A 17,320-nucleotide genomic window follows, 5' to 3' on the forward strand; every position below is an offset into this window, starting at 1 on the left:
GCGGCGCCTCTTCCAGCCTCGACCAAGGATAGCGGCTGGGGAAAGAAAAGGGACCCTCCCCCGTCAAAGGAGCGGAAACGATCGGAGCCAAAAGAGGTGGACCCCTCTTCCCCCCCGGGACTCCGCGCCGAAGGGATGGAGTTCCTCCCCGCGGGGGGTCGCCTCCACGGCTATTAAAAGGAGCACGTCGCAAGTGAAAGGGGGCTCTTTCGGAGCCCCCACGCCCGCGGACAAGGAGAGGAAGAACCTGGAGGGGCAACAGGGGTGTAGACCAGCAATGGCTACCCGCCTTCTCCAGGCGAATCTAAACCGCGCTTGTGGAGCAGAGGACCTCTTTGAACAGGTCCTCCGCGAGCGCGGTTGCGGGTTGGAGATCGCAACCGAGCCCCACTCAGTATCCGGGAGTCACCCCTACATTGTGGGTGACGTTGTGGAATGGCGTGGATGCCCGGTGGCGATCCACTGCGTAGAGGGGATAGGTGTCCTCCTTCTCTGTTATTGAGGGGGGAGGGCTATGTCGCGGTCGAGTGGGGCCGAGTGGAGGGCCGTCGATGTAGTCGAGGTTTATGCCTCGCCCTCATGGGACCTCGCCCGATTTGACCACCTTCTGGGCCGGCTGGAATATCTCACGATGAGGCGCCCTCAAAGGACGGTCCTGGTGGTCGGGGTCTTAAACGCCAAATCGGCGTTGTGGGGATCCTCGGCCAGGTGCCGCAGGGTCAAGGTCATGGTGGACTGGGTTGCGTCTCGCGGCTTCTGCGTCATCAACAGAGGCCGGAGGAGCACCTTCGTCGGGTCGCGGGGGAGATCGGTGATAGATGTCACCTTGGCGTCTCCCCTCGCGGCCCGGCTAATACAGGACTGAAGGATGGTGACCAGCAGAGAAAATCTCACGGACCACAGATACATTGTGTTCCGGCTGGTCGTCACCCCAGAGGAGGTACTCCACAGGCGCGGCCAGTGGGACGCCCGACCACGCAGATGGGTCCTCGCGAAACTCGTCCGCGACAAGCTGGTGGCTGCTGTAAGGGCGGCCACGTGGACGGAGTTGGGCCCCATACTGGGGACCCGACTCGTCATTGAGGAGAAAGCGGACGGGATCCGGCCTGATGAGAGACGCCTGTGACGTCGCCATGCTCCGATCCCGTTTGCACCCCCGCCGGTCCATGTACTGGTGGTCGACGGAGATTGTCGAACTTCGGCGTTCCGCCGGCCGAGCCAGGAGGGACATGAACCGGCGAGGTAGGAATGGAGAGGGCAAGGTGGCCGCTGAAAGGGCCGACCGCGAGAAGCGGGGGGCCCTCAAGGCGGCCATCGCTGCATACAAGGCTTGCGCCTGGAATGATCTTATCTCCACCGTTGACAGGGACTCATGGAGGCGCCCCTATCGCATCGTTATGAAGCGATTGCGTCCGTGGGCGCCCCCGCCGACGGAGTCCCTGGATCCCGACCGCCTCGACGAAATAGTGGAGGCTCTCTTCCCTTTGGGGGATAACAATATCCTCCATTACGAGGACCCCGCCAGACGGGCAAGACGAGGACGTCAGGGTCACGGAGGTGGAGATGGAGATGGCCATTAATAGGCTTGGCGCCAAGAGTAAGGCGCCGGGCCCTGACAGCATCCCAGGCGCTGTTTGGGCCTTGGTGATTAAGGAGATCGGGGGCCGCTTGAAGAGCTTCTTCTCTCAGTGCCTCAGGACTGGAATATTCCCCAGCTCCTGGAAGAGAGTCAGGTTGGTCCTCTTAAGAAAGGTGGGCATGCCGGAGGGCTGGCCTATATGTCTGTTGGACGAGGCGGGGAAACTGTTCGAGAGGGTGATACATTCCCGCCTCGTCCAGTTTTTATCCCGGAATAGTCTCAAACTCAGCGAGGAGCAATATGGCTTTCGGGGGGGGGACGGTCGACGGTGGACGCCATTTTGCGCGTCCGGTCCTTTTCGGAGGCCGTCGTAAGAGGGGGGCAGTTGTGTTGGCGGTGTTATTAGACATCGCCAACGCTTTCAACTCCCTCCCCTGAGACCGAGTGGAGGAGGGGCTGGCCCATTTCGGGGTCCCTCCCCACTTGGTCAACATTATTAGGGACTACTTCCGGGGTAAAACTCTGGAGTTCCGAAACAAGTCGGAACTCGAGTGCGGAAGAGCGGTTTATCGTGGCGTTCCGCAGGGGTCCGTTCTGGGCCCGTTGCTGTAGAACGTCGCGTACGATCAAATTCTCCGGCTTGCCCTGCCCCCCGACTGCACCGTCGTCTGCTACGCGGACGACAAGATGGTGCTGGCCGGGGACAGGAGCTGTGATAGTGCTTTGGACCTGGGGCGTTTAGCGGTTGACCAGGTGGTGTGCTCCTTGAAAAGGATGGGCCTCGAGATGTCTCCCCGAAAGAGGTCATGTTTATGACGGGTCTAGGGGAAGACTACCTCGGGGCAGGGTCCGGATAGACGGCGTTCCCGTGTCCGCGTGGGTGGCGGACGTAAAGAATACCCCCAACGTATGGCCTGCGTGTCGTAAAAGGCGACTAAAAGGCCCTCATGGGTGGGTTGCTGCGCCCATGAGTATTAGGAGCCGGAGGGCTCCCCTCCTTCTCGCTTCAGAGAGGGAGGGAAGCCCAATGGCGCCTACAGCAGGGGAGCGTACCGGATCCCTTATGCCAGTATGGTACCGGTCTCTCGGGTGGGCAGCGGCGCCCGAAAGTTTCAGAGGAAGGCGAGCGCGCCCGGCTGTCCTTAGGGCAGCCGGTGCGGGTGAACCGACCTTACCGCGGGGGCAGTCGGGTCCCTTATGCCAGTACGGCAATCGGCCTCCCGGGTGGGCAGCTGCGCCCGGGAGTAGTAAGATCCTCGGTGAATACTTCACCGGGGATCCACAGCGGGGGCAGGGCGGGCTCCTGAGGCTCCGTTGAGCCAAACCGCCCTGGGGGGCGGCCCTAAAAGCCGCCCGGGTTGGGGGGCCGCCGTCAAGCCCCCCATTATTAACATGATGACAGACACAAACAAGATGATCTCCGGCGGATCGGGCACGTCGGGCCTGCACGGGGGGGTTATGGTCCCAGACCCCCCCCTGTCGTCAACAAATGATGGGCCGGACGGAGGTGTGGCTGCCGGCGTGCCGACGGCGGGCGCGGCGGTGGTTCGGGAGGCCGCCGAGGGGAAGGGTGATGCAGGGCGAGCGACAGGAGAGAGAGAAACAGGGAAAAGGAGAAAATTGGACAAGGATGATGAAAGGATTGGGCCAGGATTTGAGGAGCAGAAGGAGGAAGAGAAGGACATAAAGAAGGAAAAGGAGGTGTGGCCTGAGGGCCGAAACTGGGGGAAATGCCAGGAATTTGTTTTACAAAGGATGGAATGGATAAGCGATTGTTCTGGAATGATAGATGATGTGTGTGAAAGAAGTAAGAGGATGAGTCGGACCGAAAAGGACAAGGTAGTGAATGGGAAAAATGATATGAGGCGGTATTGCGAGGATGTGATAAAAGTATGCGACACAGTGCACAAATACTGGGAGTCAACAACAAAGAAGAAGGATCTGGAAAGGGATAAGACATTGAAGGGAAAGGATGAGGACTTGGCAAATCTGGAGAAGAATTTGGAGATGGAGAACAAGATGAGCAAAGGATGGGAAAAGTTGTATCGTAAAGAGGTGGACAAAACGAAGGCAGAGATAGAGAGAGGGAAAGAAGATAGGAAAGATCACCAGAGGGACAAAGATGTCTGGCAGAAAGAAAGAGATGCAATAGAAGATGAATTGCTCTTATGGAGAGCGGGAGGGAGGAAGGAAAAGGGAAAAAAAAAGGATAAGGACCGGAACGCGTCGCCGGCCCACATAGAACGGGTGGATCGGGCCGTGTCTCCGTTCCCGGAGGCGCGGCCCGATCGGAGGGACAGGGCGACGTCCCCGATGCGGGACGTCGCGCAGAGGCGCCGACCGGCGGTGGCTGCCGGGGCGCCGCCGGATGGGGAGGGGCTTTCCGTTCCCGCCGGGCCCGTCGCGGTCCCCTCGCGGGGTCGTGACTGGGTCGCGGCGGGTGGGGCGGGCGGAGGTAGAGGAGGGAGCCCTAAATGGGGTGGAAGAGGGGCGCCGAACTCGGGGCGCCTGATGGTGCCCCGGGTGCCGCCGGTGCCGCCGGCGACGGCAGTGGTGGCGGTGCGCATGGAGGGGGTCTGTCGTACGCGGAGGCTATCCGCAGGGTGCGGGAAGTCCCCCTCCAGGGAGTGGGGGTCCATCCGGCCTTCGTGAGGTGAGCCGCGAATGGCGGCCTCCTCCTGGGGCTGGCGGACCCAGACAGGGATGGGAGAGCCCGGGGAGCAGACGACCTGGCCGATAAGCTCAGGGCGGCGCTCCCCGGGGCCTCGGTATCAAGGCCCAGGAGGTATGGGGAGGTCCGGCTCGTCGGTATTGACGAGTCGGTCCTCCCCGAGGAGATCACGGGAGCTCTGGCGGCCCGCGGTAATTGCGGGCCAACGGAGATCCTAGTGGGCCCCATCCGGCGCGGCTGGGGGGGGTCGGGACAGCTTGGGCCCGTCACCCCCTGGAGTCCGCCGTGATTGTGGCCAGGGAGGGAAGAGTGGCGCTGGGGTGGGCGGGTGCGCGGGTGGAAATGCTCGCAGCTCGCCCGCTCCAGTGCCACAAGTGTTGGAGGCTCGGCCACATCCGGGCGGCCTGCTCCGCGCCAATTGACCGGAGTGGGCTTTGTTACCGGTGTAGCCGGGCGGGGCACATCGCACGGGACTGCGCAGGGAGCGCGGCCTGCGCGGTGTGCTCGGAGGATGGAAGGGCCTCGGGCCACCGAGTGGGTTGTCCCGAGTGCCCAATGGGGGGTGGTGCTCCGGCGGGCGGGAGACCGCCGGGGCATCGCAGGGGTCGACCGCCGAACGCGGCCGGCTCAGTCTGCCCCCCTACGGGAGGCGTGCCGGCGGACCCCGGGGAGTCACCCCGGGACCCGCCAGGGGTTTTAGTGGGTAGGGCCCCCCCGAGCATCCTCGGGGGGGAGGAGCCCCACATTACCCGCGGTCTCCCCCCGGAGATCGTGAGCATGCGTAACGCATTTCCCCTGGCTTACAAAAAAAAAAAAAATAGACGCGTTCCCGTGAAGGCGGGCTCCACGTTGACATACCTAGGGCTCGTTTTTGGATAGTGAATAGAGGTTCCAGAAGCACTTTGAGCTTCTGGCCCCTAAGTTGGGCAGGGCGGCTAATGCCTTAGGCAACCTCCTGTCTAACTTCGGCGGCCCAAAGGAGAAGGCGAGGCGGCTGTATGCTGGCATCGTTCATTCGATGGCCCTTTATGGGGCCACGATCTGGGCGAGCGAGATGGCGGCCAACCGGTGCATAATTGCGCAGGGACACTAAATGAAGATAATAAATGGCTAAGTTTTAGCAACCACAGCAGGAAAGAGCGACTTCCGTTTATTGTGTACGCTGATTTGGAGTGCATCTTATAGAAGACTATGAGCGAGAAAGAAGAGGAGGAGGAATGTACATCGTGCGCATACCAACATCATAGAGTATTTAGTATAGCATATTATACATGTTGATCGTATGATTCTTTTCCACATCTCGATATCGTCGAGATAGTAACTGCGTCTCATGGTCCGTCGAGGAACTCAAAGAATTAGCTTTTCGCGTTAAGGCTATTCTATCCACCAGTGTTCCCATGGAAACGTTATTGAAAGAACAATGGGAGATATTTCGTAACGCAACGCAATGTTATGTGTGCGAAAAACCATTCATGGAAGCCGACACAAAAGTACGCGATCACTGTTATCTCACCGCCCGCTACCAAAGTCCAGCGCATTCAAATTGCAATTTAAATTACAAAAATTCATATTACATTCCAATCGTTTTCCACAATTTATCCGGCTATGATTTACATTCCATTATCAAGGAAATAGCAAATGCATTTGAAGGTTCAATTGATGTACTACCGATAACAAAAGAAAAATGCATTTCGTTTACAAAGAACGTTCAAAATACGGCAAATAAATACAAAAATGTTGTAAAATTGCGTTTCATCAATTTGTACAAATTTCTCAGCAGCAGTCTCGATAAATTGGCATCGTTTATCGACACAGACAAATTAAAAATTTTACGATCTGAATTTTCAAACTTATCCGATTTTGATTTATTGACGCGAAAGGGTGTCTTTCCATATAAATATCTTGATTGCGTGGACAAGCTGCAGGATCCATGTTTACCACCACATAAATCATTTTATAGTTCGTTGACGGGTAAAACAGTATCCGAGAGCGATTACGCGCACACTGCAAACGTCTGGCAACGATTCTTTATTCAAACTCTGGGCGAATACAGCGACTTGTACCTGAAAACTGATGTCTTATTATTGGCCGATATTTTTGAAAATTTTCGCGATAGTTGCATCACAAGTTATGGACTCGATCCCGCGCATTATTACATTTTACCGGGTTTCACTTGGGATGCCATGTTAAAACATACGAGAGTTGTTTTCGAACTATTAACTGACATTGATATGGTTATGTTTATCGAACGCGGTATACGCGGTGGTTTGAGTCAGTGTTCCGGTAGATACACATAGGCCAATAACAAGTACATGCAGTCTTATGATTCATCGAAACCATCATCATACATAACGTACTTTGACGTAAACAATCTGTACGAATGGGCAATGTGTCAATCGTTGCCCTTCGCCGAATTTCAATGGATCACAGATGTTTCAAAATTTAACCCGTCTTCAATTGCTAGCGATTCACCCATATGTTATATTCTCAAAATCGATCTGAAATATCCATAACATCTGCATAACGCTCACGCTGACCTAGCATTCTGTCCGACACGTGTCAAACCACTTAGTAAAAGATAAACTGCTCGCAACTCTATACGATAAGCAGCGTTATGTTATCCACTACCGCAACCTGCAGCAGTGCACGCATCATGGTCTTCGTATTACAAAGATACATGGTGTGCTTCAATTCGCTCAATCTCCATGGCTCCACGATTATATTGAACTTAATACGCAATTTAGAACACATGCAACAGATGATTTTGAGAAAAATTTGTACAAATTGATGAATAATGCGGTATCTGGCAAAACTATGAAAAACGTTCGCAATCATTTCGATGTAAAATTGTTGACAAAATGGGATGGAAGATACGGTGCCGAGGCAATGATCGCAAAACCAAATTTTCACAATAGATGCGTTTTTTTTCCGAAAACTTAGTTGCCGTTGAATTGCGAAAACTCGAGGTGAAATTCAATAAGCCGATCTATGTGGATATATGCATCCTCGACATATCAAAGGTTTGTTTGTATGAATTTCACCATGAGTACATGTCTCTCATACATCGTCAAAATTGCAAAATTATGTACACCGACACCGACAGTTTGATTTATCATATTCAATGCGATGATATTTATGAGCACATGAAACGCGATTTTGCAAGGTTTGATACGAGCGATTATATTGTTGACAATGTGTATGGTATACCGCTTGTAAATAAGAAAGTTCCAGGCTTGATGAAAGATGAAAACAACGGAGCGATCATGACGGAATTCATTGGACTTAAGGCAAATATATACGCGTTGAAAATGGATAGCAAAAGGGATACAAAAAAAGGCCAAAGGCGTCAAGAGTAATGTCATAGCGTGAACGATAATTTTACGCAATGTCTGAGAGATGAAGTAGAAAAGAGTCGTCGACAATCATGCATACGATTAATATTACACGAAGTCTATTCAGTGTTCGAAACGAAAATTGCTCTAAGTCCATACGACAAACGATATATCATACCCGATTCGAGTGATACATTACCATGGGGGCATTATAGAATACCGTTGTAAATAAAATATATATTGTATGGTTTTACGTGAAAGATGGAGGAAACATCTGCATATTAAAAAAAATTAAAAAATTTATTTTGCATATTAAATTTGTGTTGACACAGTTGACCATAAGATTTCCGTGGAGATGAGATAACCGTCAGGTTGCATGTGCGACGGCAATAGGGTGCGTGACACATTTGCCTCCCGGCGGCGACCTGCAGGGGGATCGGCGGCGGGGTCATCGACTCGGAAGATTCCCCCGACTCAGCAGCCTGCCGAGGAGAGTGGCGGGAAAAAAAAAGAAGAAGGGAAAAAAGAAGGGTGGGAAGGGGAAGGGAACTGTCGCTTCTAAGGCGGCTGCACAACCTCCCACCTCCTCTTCCCCCCCCTTGGCTTCGGGCGGTGGAAAGAACAAAACCGCTGAGGCTGGCAGGAAGACGATGACGGCGGCGGAGGCTACGGAGAAGAGGTCCACCCGGCCGCCCCCCCTCAACCGGCGGCCGGCGCCGTACCTCCGCTGCAAGAGAAATGGTCAGAAGTGGTGAAGAAGGGGAAGGGGAGGGCTCCTAAACCCTCCGCAGTACCCCCTGCGGGGAAAGAAACGGGGTCCAAGGGGAAGGCAACCCCCGCTCCGGCAGCGAATAAGCAGCCGGCCAAGGGCCCCAAACTTCGGCCCCCAAGGTCGGCTGCAATCGCTGTCACGTGTCCTGAGGGTACTTACGCGGGTGCCCTCAGGACGGTGAAGGATAAGTTCCCGCTCGGGGATCTGGGAATCGACGCTGTCAGGAATCGGCGTGCCGTCACTGGTGCGCTGATCCTGGAGATCTCTGGCCCCGAGGGAGATCAAAAGGCGGACACGCTGGCAGCAAAGATGAGGGTGGTGCTGGCAGACAAACAGGGTGTCCGAGTTGACCGACCGGTCAAAAGGGCGGATCTTCGCCTTCGAGACCTGGAAGACTCGGTCACCCAGAAGGAGGTGGCCTCGGCGGTAGCTAGCGCCGCCGAGTGCGACCCTTTGGTGGTAGAGGTGAGGCCCATCACCAGGGGGCCTAGGGGCCTTGGCATCACAACGGTGCGAGCCCCAGTGGCCATAGTAAAAAAGTTGGTCTCCTCGGGGCGCCTGAGGGTCAGCTGGGGGCTTGCCCGCGTAGAGGTGCTGGCGGCAAGACCTCTAATCTGCTTTAGGTGTCTCGAGGAGGGCCACACTCGCAGCCAGTGCGGCAGCACCCAAGACCGCTCTGGGTGCTGCTACCGCTGCGGCGAGAGTGGCCACAAAGCCAGGGAGTGCACAGGGCAGCTCACCTGTCCCGTGTGCTCCATGGACGGCAAGAAAGCCGTCTATCGTCTGGACGGCGATGCATGTATTGCCGCCCAGAAAAAGAAGAAGAAGAGGAGTAGAAGTGCTGCCAGGAAGGCCCGAATCCAGCTTAGCACTCTACCCCCAGCGGCCAGTGCGGCCGTAGTCACCCAGCTCCGTTGGCTGAGACGGTCGCTCTGGTCGAAAAGGAGTTCCCCCCCTGGAGCAGAGGAAGCCCAGGGGCGGGAGGGGTAAAGGGGGGATGGCATTGGAGGGGTCTACGCCTCCACAAATAGTGGACATTGAGATGGAGGAGGTGCCAGCAGTGGCGGATCCTCTGCCAGTAGGCGGAAACAGCTGCCTTCCACCGGCAGACAACGTGGAGGTTTGTCTGGAGGGGCAAGATAAGGCCTAAAAATGGCTACCAAGCTCCTCCAGGCAAATGTCAATCACTCCGCGAAGACCCAGGACTTACTTCTACACGCCCTCGCGGAGCGGAATGGCGGACTAGCGGTCGTGTCGGAGCTCCACCACATCCCTAAGAGGGACAGTAGGTGGTTGGGCCTCCGGCACGAGCTTCCGGGCGCTGCGATATACTGACGCCCGGGAGAGGAGTCTCCCTGCCCCAAATTGATCAGGGCGGAGAAACATATTTTGGCGGCGGAGTGGGGCGCAATGAGGGTGGTCTCAGTGTATGCCCCACCACGCTCGAGGATATGGTCGAGGGCCCGATTCGGGGGATTCTTGGAGCAGGTGGGGCGCCTGCTAGACATGCGCGCCCCATTTAGTGATAGTCGCCGGGGACTTCAACTCCCACGCCAGGGAGTGGGGTTCCCGGCGGACGGACCCCCGAGGCCAAGACCTGCTCGAGTGGGCGGCGACGAGAGGCCTGTTTCTGATCAACACAGGCTTCGTGAGCACCTGTGTGCGCCCACAGGGCGAGTCCATCGTGGACTTGACCTTCGGCAATCGCCCTGCGGTACGCGCAGTTAGGGGATGGAGGGTGGCGACCGAAACGGACATCAATTCCGATCATCTGTTGATTGAGATGTCCGTGGTCGCCACCCCGACGGAGGTGCTCCGTCATCGCCGGGAGGGGGCCGGATCGAGGCTCCGCCGCCTAGACGTAGACGCCCTTAAGGCATCTGTGATAGTGTCCTCCTGGGTGGGGGGGAGGCAGTTGAACCCTTCCCCCCATTGCTGGCCCGGGAGGACATAGAAGAGGAGACAGTCGGGCTCGAGGAGATTATGGAGGCAGCTTTTGACTCCTCCATGTCCCGAGCTCGGCCTACCCCCCACCGCGCCGCCTATTGGTGGTGCGAGGAGGTGGCGGAGCTACGTAGGTCCGTCATCCTCCTCTGTCGACGCGTGCAGCGCATGCGGGCGGCGCGGCGGGAGGGGTTGGAACAGGTCTCTCCGAGCCGCGCGGAGAAATCTGCGGAAGGCTATAGCAAGGGCTAAGGCCCAGGCATGGCAGCGGCTGCTCGAGAAGCTAGATAGGGATCCGTGGGGGCGCCCATACAGAATTATCCTCGGACGCTTGAGGACTTGGGCGCTTCCAGTCACGGAGGATTTGGAGGCGCTTGACAACGTGGTGGGAATCCTCTTTCCCAAGGCAGGGCCGGAACCCCTGCCATACGAGGGCTCCCCGCCTGGATGGGAGACGCGCCTGGGGGTTACCGAGCCGGAGCTCGCAGCCGCTGCCAAAAGGCTCGGGGCAAGTCTAAAGCCCCCGGGCCGGATGGAGTGCCTGGTAGGGTATGGGCCTTGGCCCTAAAAGAGTTAAGCCCCCGCCTGAGGCGTTTGTTCACGGACTGCTTCAGAGCGGGGGGTTTCCCCAGTCGATGGAAGAGGGCCCGTCTGGTCTTCCTACCTAAGGAGGGCCGACCAGCAGGGACCCAGTCCGCATACAGGCCTATTTACCTGTTGAACGAGGTAGTCAAGCTCTTTGAGAAAATGATCGTCGCCCGCCTCGTCCATCACCTCTCCCGGGATGGTTCCGACTTGTCGGAGGAGCAGTATGGGTTCCGCGGAGGCCGGTCAACAGTGGACGCGATCCTGAAAGTGCGGTCCCTTGCGGAACAACATGTGGCGGAGAGGGGAGGTGGCGTTGGCGGTGTCGCTAGACATCTCCAACGCCTTTAATACCCTCCCCTGGGACCAGGTAGAGGCGGCGATGCGCTTTCACCGCTTCCCGCCCTACCTGGTCCATATCATACGGGACTATTTCCGGGAGAGGAAATTGGAGTTCAGCAACGCTGCTGGACTCCAATGCGGACGGGCCATGTACTGCGGGGTTCCACAGGGGTCGGTGCTTGGACCCCTACTTTGGAACGAACGAACGGCTTTCCCTCCCACCTGCTCCATGGTCTGCTACGCAGACGACACCCTGGTGCTGGCGGGAGGCATCGATTGGGAGGAGGCTACGGCCACTGCCAACACGGCCGTAGCGTGTGCCATACGTATACGGCAACTGGGCCTTCGGGTGGCCCCCCAAAAGACCGAGTGTATGTTCGTGTACGATCGATCAGCGGGGGTCCTCCCGAGGTCCAGTATCATGGTAGAGTCAACCCGCGTGGAGGTAACCCCAGGCATCAAATACCTGGGGCTCCAACTGGCCAATGGGACTTCACCTCTCACTTTGAGAAGCTAGGTCCCAAGTTGGGGAGAGTCGCTGCTGCACTGTGCAGCCTCCTCCCCAACGTCGGTGGTCCGGACAACCGGGTTCGCAGGATGTATGCGAACACCGTCTCGTCCATCGCCCTGTACGGGGCGCCAGTTTGGACGGAAGAGGCGGGGGCCAAGCGGCCCATCGTAGCAATCTTGCACGGTGCGCAACGACTAATGGCCACCCGCCTAGTCAAGGCGTACAGGACGGTGTCGCATGCAGTCGTCACGGCCCTGGCCGGCATAATACCGGCGGAGCTCCTGGCGCGGTTGTACGCTGAAACGTATAACGCGGTCGCAGAGCTCCGCCGGCGAGTGGGTGACCATCTAGTCACGGCCAGGGACGTACAGAGAATACGCGACTCGGCCCGGCATAGGGCCCTCCGGCGATGACAAAGATTGCTGGGGGCCCCGAACACGCCAGGAATCCAAACCATCGCGGCCATTCGTCTCTGCCTGCCGCAATGGGTGGGCAGGGCACATGGCGGGTTGTCATACTATATGACACAGGTATTGACCGGGCACGGCTGCTTCGGTCGATACCTGTGTCGAATAAACAAAGAGCGCACGGCACAGTGCCACAACTGCGCGGCTAGTGAGAACTCTGCGGAGCACACGCTGCAGGAGTGCCCAGCGTGGGCTCAGGAACGCGGAATCCTCACTATAGTGGTCGGCCAGGATCTCCGGCTCTCGAGCATCGTGGCAAAGATGCTCGAGAGCCGGGAAGCATGGGAGGCAGTGGCCTCCTTCTGTCGTGACGTCATGTTGCAGGAGGCCACCGAACGCGTAAGGAGGGGAGAAGTGGGGGTCGCACCCCCCTCCCCCTCTTTCCCCGCCCCGTCGGTGGATGATGGGCGGGGGAGTGAGGAGGAGAATGAGGAAGACGTCCCCCCTCCTCGGGTACTGAGACCGAGGAGGGATAGGCGACTGAGGGTCCACCAGCTCCCCCTGCTTCGCATGGGGGGAGCGGGTGGAATCAGATGAGGGCGAGCCGGGCGGTGATCGCCTCCAGAAGGTTCTGCGGGGTAACCACTCCCCCACTCTCGGAGGTGGTACCGTCCGGCTATGGGGAGGGCTGATGTGCCCTAATATCGTGCCCCGGCTTAAGCCCGGTCACGAGGGTGAGCGCGATTAGTGCGCCCACCCAGGCCGCCCATTGCAAGGGGCGGCCCCAGCGGGCTTTCCCCCCCTCCCCCCGAGGGGAGCGACGGTCGGCCACTATGGCAGACATAACTCCCCCCGAGGGTTGGGAACAGGGGAGCGGGCGGGTAATCCTGCTCCCGGCCCATCCCAACCTCTCGACTCGGAGAGAGGGGCTGCGAGGAGGAAGGTGTCCCCTCCTCGCAGCCGACGAGGAATACAAAAGCGCCGGCCGACTAGGTCGGCGCGGGAAGAAGCGCGCAAGCGCGAAGGCGCCGAGGGCTCCGTGAAGAATACTTGAAAGTGTACCGGGGGGTCCTCGAATAATGGCGCACGTGATGGACATCCCCAGGGGTTTTAGTAGGTATACCTCCCCCCATCTTTTAGGCGGAGGGAGTCCCACATACTCCCGGAGGCTTACCCGAGCCTCCGGGGGATGCGTAACGCATTTCCCCTGGGTTATCCAAAAAAAAAAAATAGAGCGCGTGACACATGATATTATTACTAATGAGCACGTTAGACTGTAAGATTTCCAGAAAAAATGTAAGACAAAGAACTAATACAATGACCATAGAGGTATGCAATCTTTGCACAGCTGTTAGAGTAACCCCCTCCAAAACGAGACACATTTATTAGAAAGAGATGGTGATGGATCATATAAGAGTCAATCCGAAGTCGGAGACAAATAGTGTAAGTCGGTTTACGAGTATTTATATGTTTGATAAAATGTTGCATGACATGAAATTTCGATAATATCCGAAGAAGGAGGAAGAGGTTATTTTACAATAAAGTCCCCTATGTAAGTTTTTTTTTGTACAATAGGTTTTTTTTTTGTAAAATAGGTTGTACAAAAATTCTGATTTTTATTTTTTATAATAGTGCATCCAATTTTAGGAATTTGGTTCGAGAAAGACGAAAATAGTATCACCGACATCGATGAAGAGGAGGAGGAGGAGGAGGATAATGATGATGATAATGATGATGATTATGATGAACAGTCGACCAATGGTAAGAGAGCATGCAACATTTATTATAATAATTTACATCAGAATTAAAAATTTTTTTACTGTATAGAAAAACGTTGAAATTTCTGTATAGAAAAGCGTTAAAATGAATCTTTAAATTTGATTAATCTTCAAATTTGATTTCAGAAGACGAAAACAATATTGTGATCATAGACACCTCCGACAACGATGAGAAGGATGATAAAATAATCGTTATCGATGATGACGATGATAATATTGAAGTTATAAACATCGCAGATAGCAATAAGGACGATGAGAGTGACATCATTGTCATTGATTTAAGTTGATATCTTATTATTATAAAAATTATTATAATTAAAATCTATAAAACTAATAATTCGAGTATTATTGATAAAATATTTATTTATAACAAAAATAATAAAAAAATATTTTATAAAATATTCATAAAATATATAATAAATAAATGTAAAAAAACATTATGCAGTTCGTACTCGTAGAAACCTCCGGCTACAGGCTCCGTGAGAACCCCCTCGGGGTGCACCACCTTGACGTGGTGAGGGGGCTCCCTGGGCTCGACCCGCAGGGCAGTACCAAGAGTTCAACTCTTGGGAGGACCGCGGGAAGAGCCTGGGGTCTAAGAGTGCACCATTTGGAGGGAGATGGGGCTCGGGTTCACCCTGTGTCTGGGGAGGACGTCCTTCGGGGCGTGCCTCCTGGCATGGGGGGGTCTCGGGTCCCATAATAGGGGTTTCTCCCTCCCGTCAAACGGCCTCGGAAATTCTTTCCGTGGTACGCGCCGGGGAGGGGAAATGGGTGACTTCCGGGGAGTTGCCCGGAAGTCGGCCCCCAGGGATCTGTCGGGCCACGCCGGTAGGGTCACCCATGCCGGACGGGCCGACGGGGAGGGGGATTTGGGGAAGGGGGCCCGGCTGACAGGGCCGTCCGGACTTATTCCGGGGCAAGGCCTGACAGTCGGTTCACGGGTAGGTCGGGCTCGTTAGCTTTTTAGCAGCCGGCCTAGGTGAAGGACAACCTCGATAAAAAACCCGCCCGTGAGTGAGGGGTTGTAAAGTTCTCACTCAAGGATGGACCAATATGACGACGACAAAAAGCAACCTTACCGGCCCAGGGGTTTCGGAGCCCCAGGGTCCGGCGGCACGGGGGGTAGCGTCCCGGCTCCCTGTGTCGTCGTCATCCGGCGACGGGCTGGCGTGCGGGTTGCCTACGGGCCCGCACGCCGAAGCGGCTACCGTGGAGGTAGAGACAGGAGGAGGTGGAGGGAAGAGAAGAAGGATCGGGGAAAGGGAGATCGATGTTGAGGGCTCTGGGACGGACTCGGAGGAGGGGACTGGAGAGGAGGAGGAGTACTTGGACGAGAAAGAGGGAAGGAAGGGAAAGTGGCCAGATCCGGATAAGAGGAAATGGAACCGGGACTTCGTCCTCGAGCGCTTTAGGTACATCGTGGAAAGCGCTAAAGGGATTGAGAGGGTCATAGGCAAGAGCAAGAGAATGAGCAAAGTTGAGAAGGAGGAGATAGAAAGGAGGAAGGCAGAGATGGAAAATTACAGCGAAGAGATGGCTAAGGCATTCGAAGCAAGGACGACGTACCTAGAGGGAGTAGTGAGGAATATGGAGAGGTGGCTCAATGAGGACGTGGAATACCAAAATGAAGCTGAGAGTAAGCTGGCAAAGTGGCAGGAGAGGGGAGAAAAGTGGAATCTGGAGCGGAGTAAATGGAAGGAAAAGGAGCTCAAATGGGAGAGTGATAGGGAGGCATGGGACAAGGAAAGGAAAGGCAGGACGCGCAAAAAGCAGGAATTCGGGAGATGCATGGCGCTGATGGTGGCCGGGGTGGCTGAGGATAACCGCCCTGTTGCCGCCGCAAAGAGGGAGGACCGGGCCGTATCTCCCTTCCCGGAAGTACGACCCGAGGCGAGGGACAGGGCGACGTCCCCGCTCCGGGTGACTGATGCCGGGGCGCCGCCGGCTGGACATGGGTCGGTTGCGTCCACGGCGCCCGCCGCGGTCCCGTTGAGCGACCGAGGCCGGGTCGTAGCGGGTGGAAGAGGCGGGAGGGGAAGGAGAGTTCCCCTCCGCCCCCTAAGAGGAGAGTCAGGGATGAGCAGGTCCGTGGGCGTCCGGTGGCACCTCGTGCGCTGCCGGCGCCGCCGGAGATGGTTGCGGTGGCGGTACGTCTCGAGCCGGGGGGCCTCACATACGCGGAGGCCCTCCGCAAGGCGAGAGGCGATATCGCCTTGGGAGAGGGTGTGGTCCGGCCCGTCTTTGTAAGGAGGGCTGCAAGGGGTGGCCTCCTCTACGGGCTGGCCGGACCCGACAAGAAGAGGGAGGCGGTCGCCCTGGCAGACAAGCTTAGGGCGTCGCTCCCGGAGGCCGCGGTAACGCGGCCCTCAAGGTGGGGGGAGGTCTGACTCGTCGGTTTTGACGAGTCGGTCCTCCCGGCGGAAGTGAGCGAGGTTCTTGCGGAGCAGGGGGGTGCGGGCCGGGCGAAATTCGCCTCGGCCCCATCAGGTGGAGTTGGCGGGGGGAGGGGGCCGTTTGGGCCCGTCTCCCCCTTGCGGCGGCCGTCAGGGCGGCGGCTAAGGGGAGGGTGGCCCTGGGGTGGACGGGAGCGAGAGTAGAACTGCTCCCGGCTCGCCCGCTCCAGTATCATCGGTGTTGGGGGCTCGGCCACGTCCGGGCGGCCTGCTCCGCGTCCACGGACCGGAGCAGGCTTTGCTATCGATGTGGTCGAGCCGGGCACACCGGGCGGGTCTGCACCGAGAGTGCGGCCTGCGCGGTGTGCCGTGAAGAGGGACGGGACCCGGGTCACAGGATGGGTGGTCCCGTGTTCCCGCTGATGGGGGGCGGTCGGTTCGGCGCTCCGCCGCCGGGCCACCGTAGAGGCCGGCCGCCGAACGCGGCTCCGGGCCAGGGAGGCCCGGTGCCCGCGGGAGGGCCCGGTCCTCCCCCACCACCACCAACCGCGGGGTCTGCGGGGGGACTTCATCCCCTGGAGGGTCCGCGAGAGGTGGAGATGGCCCCGGTCTGACCACCAAGACCGGGGCCACGGTGCTGGCCGAACACCAGGCTGGCGCCGGGGGGCCGGTATTGGGCATAACCGCCTGGTACCGGTCTCCCCTCTCCCCTACCGGCCGCGGCGGGGGTGCGCGGGGGCGCACCCTCCTCCATTGCGTCTCGGGAGGGAGGCGGCGCGGTGTAGGGTCGCACCGCGCCGCTGCTAGTAGGCACCATGACTGGGGGTAACCGTGTCCACCCCCGGTAATGTTGGTTTGGGAGACCCACCTCCCACTACCATCGGGAGGAGCGCGGCGAGAGGTGTTGTGTCCGCCTCTCGCCGCGCAAAGAGGCAAGAGTGGCCTCATGGCAGGGGGGGGGAGCGACCGGGGAGGGGCTATGTCCCCGCCGCTTTCCCCCCCA

This window comes from Odontomachus brunneus, unplaced genomic scaffold (assembly GCF_010583005.1).
Source record: "Odontomachus brunneus isolate Ranch 3 - 2012 unplaced genomic scaffold, Obru_v1 Obru_scaffold_269, whole genome shotgun sequence".
Lineage (NCBI taxonomy): Eukaryota > Metazoa > Arthropoda > Insecta > Hymenoptera > Formicidae > Odontomachus > Odontomachus brunneus.